The following is an 18,350-nucleotide window of genomic DNA, read 5'->3' as shown; positions in this document are numbered from 1 at the left end:
CGAGGGGGAAACTTCGAGAGGTTATTAGTCCAAGCATCTGTTGTTGAGCGGGGGCGTGATGAAACTCTTCGGGTAGGTACAAGCTAACAAATCTAATTGCTCAGTAGGCGCTCGTGTATACCAGCCCTGACAAAACGGCCCCCCTCATGCGGTCGCCGCGCAACACTATTTGTTAAGCGCCCAGGTGACCGTGGAAGATTTAGGATTTTTCCTCACATACATGCTTTATACTTACTTTTATTACGAGTAAATTTTATACGTCGTTTGTAAAGTTTACGTCGCATGAAACACTCGGATGCTTTTTACATACATTAGCCTTTTCTACATAACCAGTTTTATTTTAAAACGTAACTTTTGAAATATCACCGAGAATTTAGAAAAATATGTGCAGTCATTCCTCTGCGTAGCGACAATAATTATTCGCATAGTCGCTGCCCACCGCTTTAGTTTGAACTAAAAAATAGAATAAGAATTATTATGATGGAATTTGAGATAAGAAATCTAAGTTGTAACAAAAATTGCGTGATACTTAACACTTACTGAGAAATTTAGTATAGCTATGTGAGTTTGCTTTAATCTGTCGGCGTGACTAATCTGGTCGGTCAGTTATGTAAAGCCTGGAGTTTTCGTCTATTACCTAAGTGGTTTCGGGGAAAGGTGTAGGCGTACCTACATTTTTTGTAGGCTCCGCTTGACGCGAGATAACAAAATACGAAAAGTTTAGTTCTACCGTGTACCCACCTCATACAATCTTTTTATGCTTATCTTTCTGTGATTTATGAGTTGTTCGGCGTCCAACAACGGGAAAGAAAGGAGGTATACAAAAGTAATTTATTTTTTACGTTTGTTTTTCTTGTCTTACCATCGGTGCGTGCGGTACTGGCCACGGGGCGAACATGTTTTTGAAGTTGGCATTTTTGAGATGTCGCAATATGATTTATGTTTGACCCCGTGCGTAGGCGGTGCTTACTGCTTAGTCCGATCGGTATTTTCGGCTCTATATACTATAAATCATAATACATAAATAAATCAAATATTAAACGTCACCTCTTTATTATTGAGATTTATTTATGACGCGATTTTCCCCGAATATGTTGTCACAGAATAAATATGAAAAGCAAACAGTCGCATGTGATAATTTATATCTGCTACAGGTAATCTTGTTTAATTTCGAAATATGATTTTTTACTGTGCATTCGTGACACCCAGTTTCTCTTTTGGACGAACAGATAGTTTTTACAATATTGTTTAACGTAGAGTACAATTTTATATCACGTACGACATCATAAAGGCTTGATCTCGTCAATACTAAGTAGGGACAGTAAAAACTTCACGTCATAAATTCAAAACTGTCCGTTTACGAAACGAGGTTATTAAGATTCAGAAAAAAGTTCACACGCTTTTATTCGACAAACACGTTGTTCTCTCAATTAAGCGTCTTTACTCGCCGGACAGGGCCCGGACACGGCCCGGACACGGCTGTACGGAATTATTCATGACGCGACTGGCCGACATGTCATTCGGCCAAATTAGAGGCTTGTCATAATGAAGTACACGGTCGGAGCCGGCCAAGGGTAGTTGCACGTATGCTGGCCTGCAAGCAAAAATGGTAATTAGTTCATTACGCTCTCTGGAGAGCTGGAGAGTTAACTTTGGCGTCAACTGAGTCGAAATTGGAGTAGTTTCAATCTAGAGGAATAATGCCTTTTGATTGTAGCTCCTACCTTTGAAGACGTGGATATCTTTATTAGCATGAATGTGACCTCTTGACGTTTTAAGGGCATTGAACAGTAACTGTAGTTCTACATTTCTTACTCGTGTTCCCAAATAAATAATTGCTCCTTCCTCTTTATCTCGAAATCAACAATAAACCAGCTCATATTAATAGCCTTTTTATTGTTTCCAGGTACGTGTGCAGCTACTACTTTTTACGAGTACAACTACATTACGTGAGTATCTGAAAAGCTGTTGCTTTTAATGTGACCGTAATAACATCGTAAACTTTCTACGCATTCCTAACTCTACTTTATTTCCAAGAATTTTCGTCAGTCGCACCTTTCTCCGTTTTATATATTTCCATGAAAATATACATCGTATAAAAAGTGAGAAAACATAATTCAATGCCACGTAAACTATGTAAATACCTAAATCGAAGTAGGGCATGAAATAAACCTCTGACTCATCTAATTCCTTATAGCATTAGGCTGATTGCGAACTTATCAAAGACTAATACATTTCCCATTGATAAGTCGTTCCACTTCCTAATCGTGAAGCCAGCATCGAACCTAGTCAAACACTCGATACGTTACTATAGATAGATGGTTCCGCCTACTCTCGAACTGCTATTTACCACAATATAACTTGAGATAACAGCTCCAAATGCACTAGCTGAGCCACTCTAGTGCTTACGTCACTGGGCACGTCAAACCGCCTCCAGCGGTATCATACAAAAGTGCATGCATTATGAAGATTGCATGCACATCTAGCTGAGCCAAGTACCGGGCTAAAGCTTTGTTGCCAAAAATCACACAATAAATAACACAAGGGGGCAAACTGCATGCATTATAGCCGTACCTTATCTTACTGAATTTGAAGCCAAGAATTGCCCATTAAATATGCATTAAAATTACCTGTCTCAGATGAAAAATAACGGCCAGTTTTAAGCTTTATTATTGGTTTGAGGACGCATTGACGCGTTTAATTAAGTAATTTGCGCGGTTCGGCCTGATGTCTGTGTTTGTGGTGTGTTTAAGCGGTAATGTGAGAGTGTTGCTCTTTCCCGGCTTCATGGAGACTGTAATTGTAGGAAGTCTGGAGCCACGTGTACCGCAACTTGGGCAATTAGATTTCATTTCGCCTTTTTAATGACGTGAATATAAAACCTCTTCAGTAACTCGTATAAAAAATCGTTTACTGTTTATTCTCACAAATGAATAAAATATTCACAATAAATTATTCCATTCCAATCCGTCAAGGAGTTCTTCATAAAGTTATTGTTCGAAACAACAATAAAGAAATCATAAATCCTGTTCCCTTCACGACATCGATTAAAGAAATGATTGTGCAAACACGCAGACAAACAGGCGCTGCATTTTATATAAGGCAGAGATTAGTAAATTTCATCATGTAGCCACCGGTGACACGATGAATCACAATAATCGCATTCTGTATACGCCACGGTCCCATCAATTAGACGAGTCGCAGGCAGATTGTATAAACAGATATTAGACCAACTCACCGTAAACGCATTATATAATTTGGGTTTTTTACTCAGACTCCAAGGAATTCTAAACAGGAGAGTGGCGATATCGGATCATGCAATTCTATTTTAGAAACCATTTCGTAACCTGGGAAAACGCCTGAATTAGAATATTACGAGAACGTCTTCAGACATTTAGATGTATTTCTTTTAGTGGGAAGCGTTACGGAAACTGGAGTAACGTATGATACTGTTGTAGTACGATATATTGCCAATTGCAAAGTTCAAGAGGCTGCCAAATAAAAAATCTTTCTACGACGTATTGCATACGAATTGGCTGCAGCATTATTGGCATTGTAGACATATACGTAACAATTGATCTGATGATTCCGACGCCGTCACGATATCGTGACGATAGGTTCGAAAGTGTGTGGCTTTAAGGTCATCGTTTTGAGCGATTTATTGTTACTTCAGTGACCTGCAAACTAGTAAATCATCTCAGTAAGAATAATATTTTCTTGCGCATCTGTCAGATTCATCGAATTTAGCTTTCGTCTTCTCGATGTTTTCACCGGAGATTACTTTGCTCAATAAAATGATCACTATCATATTTTATTATTTCAACAATTTCGTGTTTTTGCTCAAAGTCTTTCCATCCATCAGCTTCATACATCGGTTGACGTGGTACGATAAATAAATGTAATATCATCGCTATGTTCCCAGGGTCGGTACCGGAGACGGCTCTCCAAGTGTCCAGTACCCGTTCATTGCCAACATCACTGTCTTCGATACTCTTGTTTCCAAGATTGCGACTACATGACGCCGGTACTACTGGTTCTTGATATACATGGGGGATATCTCGATTTGTTTGTTGATTTCACAAATGTAATTTCTAATGTGAAAATTGATTTTTAAATGATGATCTTACTGATTTGGATGTATCATCAGAACAAGAAAAGTTAAAAACATACAGAAATTCAACCTAACATTTAATTCTGCTCGTATGTATACGTTAATATTTTCTGTTATTTTCATCAGTTGACATCAACACATCCACAAAATTAAAAATCCCTTATCTTGTTGACATCATTTTTTGCTTCACCAGTCAGCAAAATCTCACTTGCAGTCGTGGTTAATCTCGCTTGCGCATCCATAGTAAGGCCCAACTCATCACAGGCTCACTGCCAACTGCTCGTTTGTTATTCACTAGCACACCTCCACTTGACATCGCACGCATACGGAGAATACTCAATGTGGGGAATTTTCGCATAAGATCAGGACCATGCGTTTCGATGGAGTACCGACGGCTACCGTCTTTATTTTGGCTTTGATCGATGGCCATATAAATAAAAGAAGGTCTCGTTTGTCTTGTTGATACCGTAAACTAAGATTAACAGTCGGTTTGTGGAATAACAAGAATGAGCGAAGTAGAGCGAGCTGTTGGAACTGATGGCATTCAGGATCTTTCTGGCCAGTGTTCTGCTTTGTCTAGCTGCCAGAAAATCGAATTTGGAATCTGGGTTCGGATTTTAAATACGGAATTTAATTACGTAAGAAATAAAGTGTCATGTATTTTACGCGTTTTCGTTGGAAAGCCCTAGTTGGCAACACTTAAACGGGCTTAAAGCGGTACGTAAGGTTCGCGCTGTTCAGCTACATGCGTTCTGGTCACGTTTTTATCCATTATGGATTATTGCAGGGCACCTAGCAACTTGTACCATTATGCCTGTTAAAGCCGCATGCACAGAAAATATGTAGTCGCCTATATAAACTTAAGTAAATATGATGAAGGCCTACTTGAAGTGTATTTATGGATGTGCGAATGACTTAATTAATTCGACCTCTTATTGTGTTCTTGGAGAAGTCAAGTGTTCTAAATATTTCGATACATTGAAATGACATCACACTGTATTTGAGACAAGAAGTAAATCTTAGTGTTTTCAATGTTTTTTTGCCGATGTAATAGAAACTAGTTACAGACTGGCTCGAAATTAATTGCACCTACAGTTGTAAAATTCTGAATTACAAACTAGAAAATTGATGATAAAACAGACCGAAACCAAGAATGGTGGCACCAGTTCCTTAAAAACATCATCTTATCTACACCACGATGCTAATTTTAAGTATTTGATTAAAACAACATAATAATTTAGATAAAGATATCGTTAAAAGCTCAGGAAGTAAGCATGATATCACATCCATAGAAATTGGAAATCGTGGGAGTGAAACTCGCTTCATTTGATTCGTGTTCATTTGACATTTTATGACATACCTATGTAGAGATATATACTTTTGAATATAATTCAATTAGGTATACATATGAGTAATTAAATATATGTAGTATAAGTTAAAGCTGAAATTTTATTAGATACATAAAAGAAATAAATCAATCAAGAAATTGAAAAAAAAAAGATTATCAGGTACCTATGTCTTACTCACACGTATGTTATCTTTACCTACGTAAGATTAAAACGAATTTACATAACCAGACATGTTGATTAGAAACCCTTTTTCTATTTACTTTTCTATTATGATAAAAATATCGATAAGATCGATTGATTTACGTTCACCATTCGCATCGATTTAATTTATGACCTATAAATTGAATAGAAAATTCCCAATCGGCTCCTAAACGTGGTTCATTCATTTTAAAATCGAGAAGTTTTGATACAAAACCGGTTTTGGAGATGTCGTTGAAAATGCCGATTCGCGATAAAAGGTATACCGTTTATAGAAAAAAACACAGTGTCTTCCGATGTCATTGTCCGCATAATGACGATAGAATTCAAAGTAGTGTGTGGTAAAAAGTTATGTGTAGTCTAAGCCTTAGCGTTGAACAGTTTTGTGTATTATTTATTTGACCTGTCACATGTGTTTTGTTTTTAATGCATTTTGTTTTTTTATTTAAATTAATAAAGGTGATTTACAAAGCTTTGTCGGTTTTAGTAGATATTTAATAAATAATCGCCGAATGCAACGGTCATGATTATTCAAACCTATTGTTTTAAATATTATTGTTTTGTATCTATTATTTTACGAAATACATAAAATATTACTGTCTTAAATTTTATTATTTTTACTGCGAACAAGTAGAATAGGCATTCATAAAATGACGATTTTTTCCACAAAACAATTCCGTTGATATTTTGACCTGTGATACGAGTAACTCCAAAGTACAGTGCCTACTCCAAAACAATTCCGTAACAAAAACCAGTTTAAATAAAATAAACTCAACTCATAAAACATTTAAATTATAAACAGTAGGCTTGAAAAACATGGTTTCACCATTATTTTCCTACGCCACACTTCCCGGCTTCGCACGAAAGGTGTTAAATACAAAGATTTGTTTGAACCAGCCATTAATATACCACCAGAAGCTATATGTTCTCAAGTAAATAGCCATCGATTAATTGCACTGACAGTCTATTAATAACTAACACTAGGAGACATCTTTCATTACATCGTATGCCAAGAAACAGACCCAGTATTTACTCTTAGGTAAACTAGAATCCAACTTAGTTGTTCCCATAAATCAGGCTTAGAATATACGCCTTGTTTATTGAAAAATATGGCATCATGCTGTTGACAAATTGAAGGGAAACTGAGTAAATCATAGTGTAAGGTAGCTTGTATTAAAAGCAATTTGCTAAGATTTTCTGAGGGAGGTGAAGTTTGCATAATGTGTTTGGAGCTCCCTTGCAGTAGATCATGTTAATAGTATCAACAGGTTTGCCGAAGGATAACGATTTTGATGTCATTTACTTTACAAAATATAGCTGTAAAAAAGTAGCTAATCTAAAGTCCTTTTTAATTTTAATTGTTTGTACTTGTAACAGAAAGAAAAAAGTGTGAGATGTACCAACAGTCAACAGGCTACTACGAGTTGCAAAATACCATTTACAGATCTATACTCCCGGACAAATCTATAACTTTTATAATAACTTTATCAAGACAAATCCTAACAAGATAAAATAATTAATTTAACGACTCAATTAGACAAGCCATCACAATCGATACCGATTATAAATTAAAAGCGGACAGCATGATTCCCCTCAATACCGCGACTTAATAGCGTCCAATAACCGCGGCGATTAACAAACCGATTCGAAGCTTAATAACAAACAATCCAGCAAATACTAACCTGTACAATAAACCAGCCAGTTGGTAGGAAGTCAATAAAATAATAGCGGATCCAACTGTGGATCCAACCCACAATAGTACGGAGAGAGCAAACAATGAAGCTCGTAAACAATCTTACTGTGGGCGCAGAGCGGCGATTTTGCGACTAAATTTTAGTATACAGCTATTAATTTTATCACGTCATTCCATTATATAGATTTTGGTAGAATACATGCCTAAAATTTTTTGTTTAATTAAGACTTTTACGCCTATTATATATAACATTTTTTAAATTTTTTACATCATAAAAATGACATGAATTACAACGAAATGGATTCAAATTTTCTGCTACAGAATTTATGTATTTGTTTAAAATTGTGAGCATAATTTATTGATTTAATTAATAATTAATTTGCTTGTTAATAGATTAAGATTTTTGAGATATCAATTTTCAATCGGTATGAGATCATCTATCGATTTAATTATTGGTTTGGTGTTGCGACTAATCGCAATCGCAAAGGTTTGGTTTAAGACTAGTCGCAGGTCTGGACGATTCGCAGTTTGTATTGCGAACTTAATATCTTATACTTGGTGGAAGCTCATTGAAAATCAATGGAGTTTTACGATTATCAATATTAGTGGCGGTTTATGCTATTATTGTTAACTCCTTTAGTTGTTTATTGCTTTTTGATAGGCCATTTTCCTGAGGCTTTAGTTTCTATATTTTGAACGTTGTACTGTAAAGTTTAATATACCATCTAATGTTCTTTTATAAAGCTAAAATGATGGGGAATCTATCTACTGTGCAATATTACATACCTACTCAAAAACGGTACCTAATCGATACATAATTTTCTGCCCCTTATTTACTTCTTTTTGCTCTAATAAATAGGGTCTCAAAACATTAAATAAAACTTCTCTTCAAAATCTGCAAGATTTTATTGATATATATTTTTAATGTATTGCGTTTTAATACAGCGTTCACACTATGAAACATAATATGACTTCTTTAACAAACAGACAATTTAAAACACATAAATCCTCTTTTGATATATCGTATTCAGAATGGTAAACCAGAACGAATAACCTTGAGAATATTCAAACGCTACGAGGGATCGTGAAATATAGTGAACAAATAATAAAATCATCAAGCATCCATATCGACATTTTAAAATTACAGTCGTGACTTTCATTCTAAGACGTTGAAAGCTTACGGCGATGTATTATTTAAAGCCGAGGCGCGAGTTCCATAAATCATTACACTGTCTCTCACCACAATCGTATCGATTATAATAAAAAAATAACTTAACAGAATAAGAACCTAATTGCGTGCAGTACTCACAAGAAATAATGTAGGACGACACTTGAAGGGTTGAGCCAATTTCATGAAGTGTTTCACTAATTATAATCGCGCCAAAACGGTGTATAATTAATGTTACTTATTTGCTCGCGCTTCGTGCAATTAACATCGGAATTAGGTGGAGCCGGTTGTCGCCATCATCAACTTGTAAGAAATTGAGCTTTTAAAAATCCTGTTCTCATTACTGATTCAGCGAAGTGCAAAAGCTGACGCGAAAACAATCGTTTATTAATAAAGGCGACAGCAAAACATCGGTCGGAGTCGGAATAAATCGGAAATGAAAATGCCGATTGTCCTTATAGTGCATTAGGGGCACGTATCGTTCTCAACGGACCTCGTCAGCCTGTATACTTCTTCTACCGAGGGTTGACGGTTGACGATTCACGATACCCGATTGATTTCTTACACAATACCTTTGCAATTCTAAGCGTAACTTATGGTTTTTCCTGAATCTTTAAATGTGTTGTGCGGCTGAGAAAAGTAGCACTGATTTCAATGGATGTCGAGATCGGTATCTTTGATTGTTGAATTAAATAAACAACCTCATGATTAAATGCATGTTACATGGAATATAAGCAGTATGTCAATGTAATGTAGTTTGTCAGTCGGTATTGCTCATACTTGTAATATTTTTTAGGTTTGCTTGGTTATAAAATTGGGCGGCAGATTGCATTGAAGGGAGCCTTGATTGTTGGTAGCTATCTACCTACCACTTGTTTTTTTTATCTTAAAACACCCAGCATTTAACTACTTATTTACTAGGTAGGTATAGTGTAATAATGACGAAGTTTCCAAGAAATAAACCAAATCCTGTTCCAAAGGTTGAGAGATGGAGATTGTTTGACAATGATAAGTAAGGTCTAAATATTTTACCGACATCCGTAATGCGTGGTTACATTATCGCGATACAATCTTTCGTTGTGTTTTGCTAGTTTCTTTTACAGAGAATCTACAGACCCCAACAAAAAGTTCAGAGTACCTACCCATAATATAAAGAAGTAGGTAACTATTCATTTTTAAACAGTATGGAGCTTCAAATTTACTTTGGGCGAGTATAAAAATAGTTTATATTGAAAAATTATTCTTCTATAACTTAAATCTGATCAAATTACCAATTAACCTTTCCGATACAGGCCTCACGAAACAGCGTTGCTAATTCAGTCCAACCCTGCACCTTTCACCGAAAATCCGATATTCAATAATTGTTGTACTGGTACGTAAGCTTAATGTCTTCATCAATAACTGATAATTTATGTACAGCACGATCGCTACAAGACGAAATTGCGGCCGCCGGCTCCCCTTTGTAATCAGTGCAGAATTATAAAGCCATTGCAACACCGCAGGGCCCGATCGCCATGTTATTATAAAAGTTATATCTCAATGAATGCACTGAAGGATTGTGTTTTTAATCGAACGGAAATGCAGAGGGAACGCAAATATAAACTTGTATAGTTAGTAGCAAGCCAAACCGGACCGCTTAAGATATGTTTAGGCTAAGTTATTGAGTACGATCGATGGGAAAACTTAACGCTAAATCGGCTCACTTAAATGTTGATGCTTTTATTTTTGTATCTTCTTCAACCTTCATGATTGCCAATTCCTCAAGGAAATATATCTAGGAACACTAATTTTCTTGTCCGTTCGCAATAAAACTTAGTCTAAAAACAGTTTACAATACAAGACATTGATAAATCATAACACTATGCGTACGAAACGCCTGAAAATAAACGCATTCGGCTCCCAAAGTATTTACAGTGATGAAGTTGATTGATGCCTATCATTAGCCAGTGGGTGCATGGCTCTTGTTTACCGAAGATAAGCACAGTATTCGAGCTCTCGAAAATTTTCGGTGGCTATTTCGAACGAGCTCTTTTATTAGTTTTAAAAAAGGTCGTTTAGATTACAGCCGCGTTGGAGGGTTGGCTGGCTTATTGGCTTCTGAAATATTAGGTGGTGGGATTAATGGCACTCTCGAGAAATATTGTAGTTATTATGAAGTATCGCTTTCTATATTTCTTTGAGAAATGTCGCGTTTATTTTTTTAGCTTCTCCTATTTTAGTGAAAAATTATTTTAGGTCTTGAAGGTGTGTGTGTATTTTAGCTCTATGTTGGAAATGCCTAGTTTATTACATTGTTATCTCAGTGACTTATTCCGATCTTAATTTTAAAGGAAATCTACAAAATTAACTTAGTGCACTACCATTACCAAAACATTACAGATATTCGTATCTACTAAACGCAAATTGCAACCAACTAATTATAAACCTCAAAGGAACGACTAAATAAACATAGCAATACCGATTGCGTTTAAATATAAGAGCTCTTACCCGTGACCTAACAATACCGGCGCGGTGCCTCGCCGTACCTACAGGTAGGCATCTAAATGGTTATGCATACCGGTCCAGAAATAAAGCTAAACCGGGCCCGCCGTAATATCTTCATCAAGAGGTGTGTTCAATCGATTATACCGCTGTGCCTTATAAACCATACCTATACGCCTGTATACTTGTACGTATATACCCTACTGAGATATTGTGCCTTGTTTGATTTTTATTTGCCAACGCTACGCCTTGTAAAAGTGCTTGAATTTTTTCGTATCTCAATTGCAAGGATCTGGATAATGGACATCTTTTTACGAAATTAAGTACAGACTCGGTTTCAGTACCACTCGTAATATTCAATGTACTTACACGGTTTTGTTCTCATGTGTACGATAAAGTTGTCGCAATCGCGTACAAGTATTAATTAATTCTCGGGTGTAAATCAAAGTTGTATTTTTTATGACTTAATAATATGTTACCGACATTAAAACCTTCGTTCAATCAACTTTATTAAATTACTTTTTTAATTAAGTCAGTATGAAAGCAATTCGTAGTAAGATGATATCTTTAATTTTTCATTACAGAAGTAAATGCGGAACAAATAGTAATCAAAACAGTAGTTTTGTTTGGATGATCACAAATTACACGTTAGAGTTGTGTCCGGTAGCGTACAACGTGTTGTTAGATTTAATTTCGCGGGTTAATAATTCATTTTGGTACATTTCACCGAATTAATACAAGTATCAAATTTAATGTACAAAACGGTTCAGGCATTAATTATAAAAAAATCCAGCAAACATTCAGAGCGTGTATAGCGAAAGCCTTTAATCAATGCGCTACGCGCAACCGCGAAGCGAATCGTCGACTTATTCGTCTTTTACTTTAGTATGTAGATGAGCTTAATTCGCTCGCATCCACTCTTAGTATGTTAAACACTCATCGGTGGTATTTTTAATGTGAAATCTCCTTCCAGATCCCGAGATAAACAGTAAAAATTACACCGTTTTAAAGCATTTCTCTCTCGGCCGCAGTTTGTCATTTAGCACACCCTTAATATCGATGCCAGTGCCAGATAGCCTCGTGTTTATGTCGCTTAAATTAAATTGCCTGTGTTGATTATTGTGACACTGCTTTTTGTATGTGTTGAAATTTATTTCATTACATATTTTATGTAGTGCGAACTTAGCTTATAAATTTCTGGCCTTTAGTGTCATGACATGATTTCTGAATGTTATCTTTATTTGTAGATTTATTCCTTTGCAAGATGGACGCAACCTCGTGCCAGGTTAAGCGCCACCTCCACAAAATGATCTTGTCATAAAAATCAATATAAACACAATAACATTCTATAAGAGCGGCCACGATTTAGCTTAACGTCTTCATTAGGGCGCGCACGACCTCCCGATCGCAGACTTGCAGCGCAATTTTCGACTCGGCTCGATTCACAGTCGCGTCCATAATTTGCGTTGTTCGGGTCCCGATTTGTCGGTCGGCTCCGCAATTCTGAAAGCGCTTGCCCGACAATTTCCAAGAGGTCTTGTCGAGCAATTTTCGAACGCGAGCGATTGGTGCACTCGCGATATTCGAGGTGCCCGAGTCCCACGTCGTAATTGATGCTTGAGGCAGGTCGCAATTTTAAAATTTACCATGATTGAGTGTTCACCTTTTATTGCAGCAAAACTTAAAAGCTTTTAAATTTACGCATAGCCAGTAATTTCGGTGGGAGATTCATTAAATTGTAGTTTAAAACAATGAATTGACCGGATACGGTCACGGCTTTTTTGATTAATTTTAAAATGTAGCGAACTTGTTATTTTCTACCATTTTTTCAGGTAAAATTATTTTTGATTATCAAAGACGGAGCAAAAAATATTTTGCGGAAATGGTTAATCCAAATATTGTAGCCCAGAGTGCGTATTTAAGTTTTTTCCTCACGCCAAATTACGTTCATTTCAGAGTTGGCAGCGTTTATTGCTCTAATGATCTGCTCTATTCAGAAAATCGACAAAAAACTCTATGGTTTTCTATAAGCCTCACCTTTCCTTTTTTACTGAAAAGGCATAATTGTACAACCTGAGCCCGCGCATGGATCAGTAGAACTAAATGATTTATGTTCTGTGGCTAGTTAATTGTATTTTTCTCCCAAAAAACACGGGGCACTATCTCCCGGCGGTGGACAGGTAACAAATCTTGCTTTTTAAATATTATTAGTCATCGCATTCGATTTGGGAACGAGCTCGCTACGAATGCTTTATCACCACCTACTCGGCGTCCCGCGGCTCACGATTCTTTGGTCCCCCTAAACTTTATTCAAATGCGACACACATTCATCTATCTATCTCCGTCGCACGCGCCGCGATTAGTCGCCTTTAAAATATCCCCGTCTCGCACCTCACTAAAATAGACTGTGCCCAAGCGCAAAGTGTTCGTGTCAAAACTTTTGTATAGAGTCGGATAATGGCTTACGAAATTTTTCCCCTACCTCGTGACTTTTTTTTACAGTCGAGCTTGTATGCTGGGGTCGTGAAGTTGTGTAAAAATATTCTGGATCGGTTGATGCGGTGTTTTATCGTAGCATAGGATTCGAGTAATGTCGGGCAGATGCCTTCTCCGTTCTATGTGAGCACAGAACACGACTCTGTTATAGTATGGACAACAGTGTCAGTTGTAAATAAGGATTTGTATAGGCCATACGTATCGTAGTAGTGAACGCGGTCCGATACGCGCCTAATCATTTCATACGAACTTAATCGGTCCAAGTTCAAGATAATAGCAATAATTAATTATTGTTTATTTTTTATTTATTGTGGTCCAACAAGAAACTTGGATGAATTTAATTCGTCTTGGTGTTTTTGATAGTGATATTGAAGATTGTTTTATGGTGTGCTAGTGTCATCGTTAATCCAATTAAGTGATACGATCAAGATTTTATAAGGATTTTGGTTTATTGTGAGTATTAAGTTTAGAACATTTGATCTTATTAGTTTATATTTTACTTTTTATTGTTTATATAAACTTTTTGCGTTGTTTATTTTAGTTCTAGATTTTAATTTTGCACGGGATCTTGCCTCTAAAAACTTTTATGAAGGTACAAAAAACTTTATTTGCTTTTTATCGACTCTCAAAGTGTATCAAAACTTTAATCTAAATACGTCTGTATTTTCTAAACTACTTAAGTACTTATATTTAAACTGCCATATCTATATCAAACAAAAATATTAAGTAGGTATGTTAGGAATACGAATATAGCGGCTTAGCACAAACTCTTTAAAGACCGTCGAGCGGAATGCATCGCGATAAAAGATGTCATCCCGATCCTCAGACCTAAAGGCGAAATCAAACCATATTGATATAGCCCGATCATTCGATAACCACCCTTATCTCTGCATGTCAAAGTTCAATATGGCTCACCCACATCGGAGGGTCGAATTACTTTTTTTATCAAAGGACCGAAACAAAAGTTCAGACCTAGCTTTGGGAATTCATAAAATCAAAGCTCCATCCGAATCGTTTTGTTATTCCCCGAAATCGTGCTCTTTTGTTTTTATCGAACATTTTTCATTATCATTTTAGTAAATTCTGTGTGTTAGCGGAGTCACGCCTCACGTCGTCTGAAAGCTTGTACGAGAGTACTCAATGTATGAACACTTATGTGTCGTTGTAACCTCACCAACAAAATAAAAGGCGCGCGCGATATTGCCAGCACCTGTACTGAATTCAGCTTTTATCACTTAGGTATTTTTGTCAGCGACTTCCTTAGATAGCGAAGCTCTTACAGCCTCGAGGAAATGAAATTCTTATCGTGCTTTAGTTGAAAGAAGCTCACTCCTCTTATCCGCACAGGAAATATATCGGGGGATGGAGAGACGCTTGCAATATCCAACATCTGATTGCCAAAAAAATCACGGGGAAATCTGGGGATCCTGCAAAAATGTATCGCACCAAACGTTTGGGGTGAAATTGAATGGATCACATTGATAGAGGGTGTTTTGTTATTGGCTAAAAGAGAAAATATTTACTTCCCTCCTATTATTTATTAAATGAGTCAGTAGAACATTGGCCTAGTAAATAATTAAAGAATGCGCAATTTCCAACATAAAATGTTTAATTGATACAACGAAAATTCAAATGTAGTTAAAATTAATGGAATACCGTATCATGTAGACTAAATAAATGACGTGAAAATGTGAACACAAACAAGCAACGCGTTTATTATTGTCATGCAAAGCGACTCGATTACATACGAAATCACAGAATGCGTTCGAAAATTTTCAACAATGATGTCCCCTTTTTCATTCTGACGCTACAGAAAATTTACGATCGGTCCCCGCGACCGAGCATTCGTGCCTGATGTTTCTAAAAATGTGTCAAACTTTTTTACAAACTTCTTTCATTTAGCCTCGTCCGGCCTTCCTCTTTAGCCTTGCAAGTTTTTATTTCTATTGTTTATTTTTTAGTCTCTATTGAAATGTCGCCAGGGCAAAGGATTTTGAGCAACACCGTAAAAACTGGGCCTGCGTAAGTAAATGAAATTTCTCTTTTTAAACGGTCCTTTGTACAAGTGCCTTTGGGATGTCACTTGTCTTTGTTTATTTTTTGAGATGAAGCAATAAAGTATTCCTTGGGAGCATTAGAATAAAAATTGTCATTGCACAATGCGTTCTTTTTAATTATTTCCCCGAATCAACTTTTAATGACTCTAATAGCGACAGATTCAGCTTAAAAGTAATCAGTTTTGTACGCTGATAGATCCATATTTAGCAAAAATAATGTTCCTATTTCGAGCAAAATTCTTAGCTCGCATACATCATTTGTACCATTTCCCGAAACAGGAAGTTAATCGAATTGCTTCGGGGTTCGATCACAGGGCCTTATTATTTGTTTCTTGTTTTATCAATGTTGGCATAGCGCTTTGCATAATCGGTTTATTCAGAATTTATAAAGTGTCCCCGATGATTTCTTTGGGCACGGCGGTCGCAAAACCGGTCTTTGTGTTAGATGTTTTGGTCGTATCTTCAGGCCAACGTTTAGGCTTCATTCTAATTCGAATCGAATAAAATATTATATTCCAAATTGAAACCTAATCTTGGCTTAAAAGTTAGTATGTAATAATGGATATTTTAACATTGCAGTAGATAAATAGACAGGTGTCACTATTTTTGAACAGTCTTTGATTTCGAAACTTAAACTAGTAGTATTGAAAGGATTATCTTCGCCTGCAAATGTTAAGAGTCAATTGAGAGGAACGAGACAGTTGCGGACGTGGGCGATAGTCTAACAAACTGACACAAGTTAAGCTCTGTATTAAAATCTTCCGTAAAATATTCAACAGCTTTAGTATGATTATTTTAGGTACTACAGAGAATTTATCTAATGTAAAGCTAAGTTATAGAATAACAAGACTTTAATCATGTTTTATTTGAAGAAAATCATCAACTTCAATTTTGAAAAAAGTGTTCAAAAGTTGGTTAAAACAATGAAAGTTAGAAAAATACTTTGCTAAGAAAAACCCAAGATTAAGATAACCTACTGACGTATTTACACATTATAAATAAGTAAATAAGCACTTGCTTATGTGAAATAAATTACTTTTAACCTTGCAATTTGACTTGTTAATCCTATAAGTAAATGCGTTATCTTAAGTACATGAGGACAAGTGAAGACAGATAATATCGGAAAACTTAAAACAAAGAAGAATTAACAATTTCCTAAATCCAAAAAAAATGCTCAATCCTTCTCCGCGTGAGAGGAGGCCTGTGCCCAGCAGTGGGACGATAAAAAGGCTGTAACAGTCAGTATATTAAATAACAATAACATATATGTATTATTAATTTATAAAACCAAACATTTCTGGTTTATTAAAAGCTGTCACTTCTATTATGTAGGCAAGTAATAAACTTAAGATCTAATATACTGAATATATAATGAATTTATCAATACATTAAAATCAATAGATTATCTAGATAAAATAAATTGATTGAGAAAATTGATAGTATACAATTTATTTCTTTACGTGGTACACAACAGGTATTCTGATACAGATCTAATATTCTGCTCTAAAATTGAAAGAAAAAAAACTAATAAAGTTACATTTAAACACATTATTTTTAAGTAGATTCAATCTAACAAAATAATTAACTCTTCCATTGCGTAATATTACGAAATATACAACAAAAATTGCAAAACATATTTTATAGACATATTCCCTCTTAAAACAGTTACAAACAACTAGGTACGTACCTACTAAGACCAGTATGCAAGATACGAACGTTATTATCCCGTCATAAGGAAAGGAAATAGATAATAAACAATGCTGGCCAGCCCTCGTCCACATGGCCGAAGCCTCAGGCCAAGCTGGTTATAGAAAACAGATACTATAAGCCTCACTCGAAGACCCATCACTTTCCAAAGGTCAAATTTTAATGGATACAACACCTTTTGCTAGATAATATTATGTACTTAAACTTTGGCTTCTATTAAAATTCCATTAAGGAGATATAAGTATTAGACACCTTTTAAAGTAGGTACCTTAAGGCTAGGGCAATCAAAACTTAACTACTTAAACATTTGCAACATTGATTGCTGAACATTTTTCTTTCTAACAGCTGTTGTTACCACACTTCTAATGACATTAATTAAGTTAAATACGTATATTTTATTTACGAAAAGCAGCTGAAAATTATACCACCCTAGCAATATTAAACAGGCTTTTGAAATTCTAGTTTCATTAAACACTCAGCTAACTAAAGCTAATGAAATAATTCTTGCTAACATGTTTAAATAGAGAACGTTTTTTACTTGCGTATACGCATCTGTGAGTACATAGCTTAAATTAATTTAGTTGAGTATCTTCCCTTTGTTGCCACACACCTGTTGTATATTTTATAGATAAGAAATATTCTTCGTAACTTTTTAATTATCTATTATTTTAAGCCCTAATTAGGAAAGAACGCCCACTTCCCGTGAAAACATGAACGTTTGAAATAAATGCCTCTGTGGATAGTTTCTTTTATAAGATTGTTTGGCTCGATAACGTTTGTCTTTCTATTATGAAATAGTTATTTTATTTACATAGTTAGGAATCTATTTCAGTCAAACCTGTTATTCGTAGATATTGGTGTCAATTTAATTGGTATTAACATAAACAAATATTATTGAAGAGAATTTGTGTGAGAAAAAACAAAATTTTATTAATTTATAAATAAACAGCTAGATAAAGCTGGTCAATAAAATGTAAATATTCACATGAGTTTTGATTATATCAGAACCAAAAATTTTAAATAATTTATCAATATTAACTGGATAAGATAAAAGATTTGACTACAAAAATTAGATAACTGGTCAACGGTT

General features: G+C 35.5%; 1 protein-coding gene across 3 annotated transcripts in view; it reads left to right on the top strand.

Moving 5' to 3' along the window:
* Antp (Antennapedia) overlaps positions 1–18,350 on the top strand; it is a 169,851-nt gene that overhangs the window by 33,403 nt on the left and 118,098 nt on the right. The window contains exon 1 of one of the 3 annotated variants that reach the window (XM_049837059.2): positions 1,932–1,949. The exons of 1 other annotated variant lie outside the window; for it this stretch is intronic. The gene's annotated coding sequence lies outside the window, so the exon portion shown is untranslated. Of the gene's footprint in view, positions 1–1,931; positions 1,950–13,499; positions 13,950–18,350 lie in introns of those variants that run through there. One more of the 3 variants, XM_021339566.3, reaches the window with a different exon arrangement.

Source organism: Helicoverpa armigera, chromosome 14, assembly GCF_030705265.1.
Source record: "Helicoverpa armigera isolate CAAS_96S chromosome 14, ASM3070526v1, whole genome shotgun sequence".
In the NCBI taxonomy this organism is placed as follows: Eukaryota; Metazoa; Arthropoda; class Insecta; order Lepidoptera; family Noctuidae; genus Helicoverpa; species Helicoverpa armigera.
The sequence above is the reverse complement of the archived record's forward strand: the minus strand, read 5'-3'. Positions and strand labels throughout refer to the sequence as shown.